Here is a 6,780-nt window from a genome sequence, read left to right as displayed (position 1 = left end):
GTTAGCATGGGGGCGCCTGGGTGGCTCAGTCATTAAGCGTCTGCCTTCGGCTCAGGTCGTGATCCCGGAGTCCTGGGATCGAGTCCCGCATCGGGCTCCCTGTTTGGCGGGAAGCCTGCTTCTCCCTCTTCCACTCCCCTTGCTTGTGTTCCCTCTCTCGCTCTTGCTCTCTCTTTTAAATAAACAAATAAAATATTATAAAAAAAAAATGTTAGCATGGTGCCTAGCTGAGAGAACATTTGCTGTTTTATAGGGTTCTCCCCCCTTGCTCAGCATTCAAACCCCTTTCTTGTTTGCGGGACTATCTCATGGGGTGAACCTTACAGGGAGGCAGCTGTCCTCCCAGTGCAGAGGCTGAGCCTCGTTGGGTCAGCCAGGAGCAGGCACGGGACTGGACTCCATCAGGCAGGAGCCGGCCCTGAATTCAGGGACGACTAAGGCGGCGCAGAGGACAGTGCAGATCATTCGTGGGGCACGGCAGCCGCGCCCAGGCTGTGACATTCAGCGATCGTGGCCCGGGCCGCAGCACCGGAACCACGCATCTCCTCTCGGGGCCCCTTGATGCATCCTGAGCTGCCCGCCTCCTTCCACATCTGCCCTTTCCCTGAGCCGGGTTGGTGTCCTTCCAACAAATTCCTGTCCTGCTTCAATTAGTGAGCGTCAGTCTCCATTGTTTTCCCCCGGGGAACTTGACTGGTTTGGAAATTGGTCTGAGGGGGTGGGTTTCAGACAGCACACCCTCAGGGAAATGGGGGAAATAATGATCTGGTCTAACTGGGACTGAAGGTAGCGAAAATCCAGTTAGTATCCAGGGATGGGAATCTAGCAGGCTGTGGTACGTAGTGGTGAAACAGCTAATTAAATTAAATTAATGAATTACATTATGGCCTGCGGCCATCTGGAAAAAAGTGCCATTGAAGGCAGAGCTTGGAGGGCCTGATTTGCTACTGCCTTTGAGCACATGAATGGCATGAAGATTTCAAAGATCGGTTGGCTGCTTCCATGACACTGGACAATTAAAAGAATAACAGCTTTAATCCCTACATTCTTGGCTCAAGGCATGGACTGGAGCCTAGGAACTTCTTTTACAGCTGGGCTAGAAATTCTCTTATCTTTTACTGCAGCAGGACGAAGTTGGAGGAAAACTACATGCAAACGTGATCCTTTGCATCGCCCAGTTGCATTGTCGGCAGAGCGCCCAGCCTTCCTCGGCTGCACGGATGGGGATGGGTCAGGCTGCTTCTGGGACCTCTTCTCTTCCCGCTCCACGTCCTGCAGCGTGTGGGGTGCATTTGGCCGCAAGTGGCTGAACACCCTGGGAAATGGAGGCCCGGGGCAGGTGGGCCCCTGGGCGCGGCCTGGCTCCCAGCGGCTCCCAGAGCTGTCAGAGGGGCCACTGCTGTTCTCTGAGCTCCGCCTTCCTCGGGGTTGGCTTCATCTGGCAGGGCTGGAGCTCGCTTACGCTGGCTTGCAGAGCTGACTGCATGCACTCCACGTCTGCGTTAGGTGATGTCCTGTCACAGCTTGAAAGCGGCCCCGGGGGGGATATTTACACCCTGGAAATCCGCAAATGCCACCCATCAGCACCTTCTTTTCTGTAAGGGGGAGAGGGGGTAGAGCAGCCCACGACTGGCTTCCTGCTAGGTCTGGTGGTGCTCTGAGGGGTGGCAAGGGGGCCACTGGCTTCTTTGTGTTTGTACCAGAGAGCGAGAGGGGGAGTGACAGAGGGAGGGAGGAAGGATCGCTCTCCCCTGACCGTGGAACCAGGTCGGCTTTTCGGCCTCACTGAGCACCTGCACCAAGCGGAATGCTATGACCGGACTGGCTGAGTCTCTCCAGATCCCTCTCTGGAGCTGGAGTGGGGGGTCAGCTGCCCTGAAGAGCACGGGCTGTGTTGAGGGCAGATCTCTGAACAAAATGGGTCCTTCAGGGAAGGAGGAAAAGAGGGAATGGAGAGGATGAGTGGCAGGATGGGTACCCACCACACCCTCTTAGGGTGCCCAGCGGCACCCGTGGCTTCCCTGACCACCACCAGAGCTATTCCCCGCCCAGCCTCATGTAACTGATCACGACTGGACACCTGCACTCGGGTGGTAAGAACCACAGTGCTAACAGCTAGACACAGAGCGTTGGCCATGTACCAGCTGCTGTTCCCAGTGCTTTACACATATCAGCGCATCTAACCACGGAAGAGGAAAACGAGGCTCAGAGGGGGGAGCATAACTTGCCAGAGGCCACAGTGGTGGCACCGGGATGGGGAACCAGCTACCTGGCTCCAGGTCCTGGCTCCGAGACTCCACTCCACCCTGCCCCCACCCCTGCCCCCACAGGGGCCTCAAACTCATTGCCTTCTCTCCAAACCTGCTTAAAGCCCTTCCCCTCCTCGTCAACTCCAAGTCAGCGTTCAGGTGTCACCAAAGGCATCCCTGTTTTCTAACCGCATGCCAAGCTAACGCCCTCTCCGTGGCTGGCATAGCGCGCTCTGCATCCCCCATCCGAGCCCCGAGCCCCGGGCGTTGTAACTGTCTGGCTTCTTGTCTGTTTCCCTGGAGGGCAGGAAATGGGTCCTACTCCCCCCCACATGCCCAGTGTCCTCAGTGCAGACCTGGCACGCAGGGGCCACCTGGTGAGAGCCCAGCCCTGGGCCCTCCGTGCCCTCCCCTCCCCCGCTGCCAGCTCCTGCCCTAGCGGCCGGCGCGTGCAAACCCCTGCCTCACTTTGCAGGCAAATGTCCCAGCAGCCCCTCCGCCACTCCACCTCCCCAGCTGGGTCTACTTCACACGCTCAGCACGGATTTCCCCACCTCCGCTCCTCAGCCTCCTTCCTGCTTTACTCTTTTATTAAGATTCTAATTAAATAATTCTAATGAAATGTAATGAGCTGAATCGACAAACTTACTGCGATAAAACAGCATTTGAGACATTCTCTCCCCTGCTCTTTCTTCGGCAGTGGAAGCGGGATGGCATGGGGCCTTTACTGCCAGGGAGGGGGTGGGGATCGGCAGGGCTGGGACTGAGCGCCCCGCTCGCAGGACATCACCTGGGGCCAGAACCACTGGCCCGGCACACCCAGCCCAGCTGAGGCCTCCCCTGACTGAGCCACCCAGGGGCGCCACGCTTAGCGCAGAGGTCTGTCGTTCAGGGAGACCAAGCACCGGCCTGGACCTCACTGTTGGGCCCTCTTCAGGCCTGGGCCTCAGGCCAGCCCCAAGGCCTCTGCCTGATGGCCCTGCGTGGCCTTCTCCACACGAGGAGGGGCAGCTGAGGACTCCAGACCTATTTAATTGGGGTTCGCTAAGCACACAGGCATCTGTCGCTGCCCTCCAGCCCTGCTCTCTGCAGAGGAAGAAAGGCCTGGACCTGCATCTGGCCCCCGTCTCCAGCGTGGCCTCAGACAAGTTCCATCCCTCCTCTGGGCCCCAGCCCAGTTTCTGCCACACATCAGGCTGATCTGGGCACGAGGGAGCTGCTGTGACAGAGAAAGAGCCCCGGGATGTTGAGTTGGGCCTGGCCTCAAATCCTGGCCCTGGCCCTTCCTGCCTCTGTGGCCCGGGGCCAGTCACTTCACCTCTCTGAGCCTGTTTCCTCATCTATAAAATGGGACCAACATCACCTGCTCTGCAGAGCCGTCGTGGAAATGACATTCAAACAAAAATAAGGCACAGACTAAGCACTGGATAAATTATGACCACGAATTATCCCAATCCCTGTCCCCTTCCCCATGGCAACCCTGGGGACTGAGAGCTGAGGTGGGGGGGTTAACAGCTTTCAGTATCTTCCAGACCGGACGCACCTGCCTTCCCACTCTGGGGTAGACCGGAGCCATCAGCCAGTGTAGGGACACAGTGCCCTGGTGGCCTCGGGCAGGACTTTATAGCCTCACTCCCGGGCCCTGCCCAGGCAGCAGCCCCCCCCCGTTACAGCCCCTCGGAGCTTCCTCGCATGCCTGATCTCACCACCTCCCTGCAGGGAACGTAGAGATCCATTCGTGGTCCCGTTTCGCGGACAAAGAAACAGGCTCAGAAAGGGGGCGGGGACTTGCTCCAGTCACACAGCCGGACAGCAGGAGTCAGGCCTGGAACCCGGGGCCCCTGGCTCCGACACCAGTGAACCACTAACTGCCATCTCCCCCTCCAAGTGCTCACGGCCAGGCTGTGAGACAGACCCAACAGCCCTGGCGGCGGGCAGGGGTACCGAGGATGGGAAGAGTCCACAGAGCAGAGCTGAGGAGCGGGGGTGGGGGGCCCCGGTTCCTGGGCTGCCCCGGGCCGTGGGGCTGGGCGCAGCAACGCTGACTTCGGAGTCAGGCAGACCTGGGTTCAAGTGCTGACACTGCACTCACTTGTTGGGCCATAGGGCCACTGACGGCACCTCTGGGAGCCTGGATCTCTTCACAGGGTTAGCAGAGGTGGGGGGGGTAGGGTGTTTGTACCCCCGGAAAAAATGGAGGGCATTGTGGATATTCTTTCACAGCCTGTGTATTAGCTTCCCGGGGCTGCTGCAGCAAAGCGCCACAAACTCAGGTGCTCAGAACGACAGAAATGTATTGTCTCACAGTTCCGGACGCCAGAAGACTGTGCTCCCTCTGTCACCCGCAGGGGAAGGATTGTGCCTGGCCTCTGCCAGCCCCTGACTCTGCCCCAGAAGCCCCCAGGGTATATGGCAGCATCGCTCCCGTCTCCACATGACGCTCTCCCTGCGTCTCCTCAGTCCCTCCTCGGTGCGCGTCTGTCCTGTCCAAACCCCCCCTTGTACAAGGCTATCCGTCACATCCGATTAGAGCCCGCCCGAGGGACCTCGTTTAAGCTTGGTGACTTCTGTGAAGACCCTATTTCCTAATCAGGCCAGATTCTGAAGTGGGGGTTGGCCCTTCCGCATAGCTTTTTGGGAGGACACAAGTCAACTCACAACAGGATGCAAAGCTCTTTTGTGCAAGAATGATCCTGATGGATGGGCCCCTCCTCACTCAGGGAGGCGACGTGACCCGCACGAGGTCACGCAGCAAGGGAGTCACGGAGCTGGGGTTTGAACTTCGGTCCCCCGACTCTGGTGATTTTCCACTACCCTCTTTAAATTTAAAATGAGAGGAGTGCCCAGAGCTACCCTTCGGGGTCAGGAGTTTGACCCTGAGTAGCCATTTGGCATCAATAACACCACCATGGACCAAACACCGACCAGGAGTCAGGCACCCTGCTTTCTATTCACTGCCTCACACTCCTGCTTTTGCAGCCGGACTACCTGGCCCAAACCCAGGCTCTGCCCATTCCCAGCTGAGTGACGGGGCAAGTAACTTCACCTCCCCGGGCCTCACTTTCCCCTTCTGTAAAATGGGGACAGTAGCCATTGCAGAGGGTTAGTGTACAGACCAAATGAGGTGCTCCATATAAAGCCCCTAGCAGAGTGCCTGGCACACGGTGAGTGCTCACCTCAGCTCCACGGTAGGTCCCCACTCTGCAGATGGGGAAACTGCAGTCATCAGACCGAGGTTAGGAAGGAGGAAGTGGCAGAGATGGGATTTGAACCTGGGTCCCTCCGATCCCTAGCTCTGTGCCCTTTCCACAGTACTAAGGACCTGGCCTTTCCGGAAGGCCCTCTGGGTCAGGAATCTGGCTTTTACTTAAGGCTGGCAGGGCCCAAACGTCAGAAAGTCTTCCTACCTGGGTGGAGGGAGCCCTGATCCAACTTGGTCACTGGGGAGGGATGGGGAGTCCTCCCTAAGCTGTCAGAGACCCCCAGGGGGCAGACCCTCCACCCAAGTCCCCAGGAAGCGCACATCAACTCTGCTGGGTCCCAGGGGCCTTCTGTTCTTCTGATTCACTATAAAAACTCGAGCTGAGCTCTGTGGAATGTCAAGCAAGCAGGGGCCCCAGTGACTGAGCCAAAATCCAAGACATTCCCCATTGCTGCCCCCTACAGACAAGCAGGGACCCACATGTACGCACAAAGGAATACATATGCCCCCCGCACCCCCCGCCCCGAACTCACATGTTCCCAGGCTCACATTCAGGTTTGTGCACCTGGGACGCCGCACACAGACCCACTCAGCCAACATGGGCTTGCTCCGCACACCCAAAGTGATGACACGGCGTGCCTGGAGATGCTTGTGGCTGGCAGGCACTCAGAGATGCCAGCCCTGCACACCAGACAAGTTTGCACAAACTCTGGACCCAGCCCCACAGAAACCCACAGTGTCCCTGGTGCACAGATTTGGGTCCCTGGCCAGGCACATCGTGCTGTCCTCGGTTGGAAAACAGAGAGGGAGGAAATGCTGTTCTGCTTTCAAGCTGCTGCTGCCCCTTTCCTAGCCCCGAGCTGGCTTCCCCTCGGGCCGGCCCGTGACCTTGGACCCCTGAGGTCTCTGCATCCACCCTGGCATACCGCCTCTCTGCAATCTTGTCTCTCTCTGCACAGAACCTTCTGATGACCGTCTCACTCAGAAGCCAGCCCAAGGCCCCTGCCATGGCCCGGAGGTCCCACGTGCTTGACCTGCTCTCAGACCCCACTTCTCCTCTCCAGCCACACGGATCTTGCCCCTCCTGTTCCTGCCACATTCCGCTTCTGTCTGCCTGGGGGGCTTTGCACGTGCTCCAGAGCTCTTTCCTCCAATAGCCATGTGTTGGCCTCCCTACTTCCTGTGGGGTCTCTGCTCAAGAGTCCCTGCCCACCCTGGGTAAAACAACACTGCCCACCGGGTGGTCTAGCCCCTTCCCCTGCTTTTTCTCCTTCATGGGACTGAGCACCATAGATGACTGATTCATAATTGGGCGGGGGGGGGGGGGGG

This window comes from Leptonychotes weddellii, chromosome 4, assembly GCF_054177405.1.
Source record: "Leptonychotes weddellii isolate Sample4059 chromosome 4, ASM5417740v2, whole genome shotgun sequence".
Lineage (NCBI taxonomy): Eukaryota > Metazoa > Chordata > Mammalia > Carnivora > Phocidae > Leptonychotes > Leptonychotes weddellii.
The sequence above is the reverse complement of the archived record's forward strand: the minus strand, read 5'-3'. Positions refer to the sequence as shown.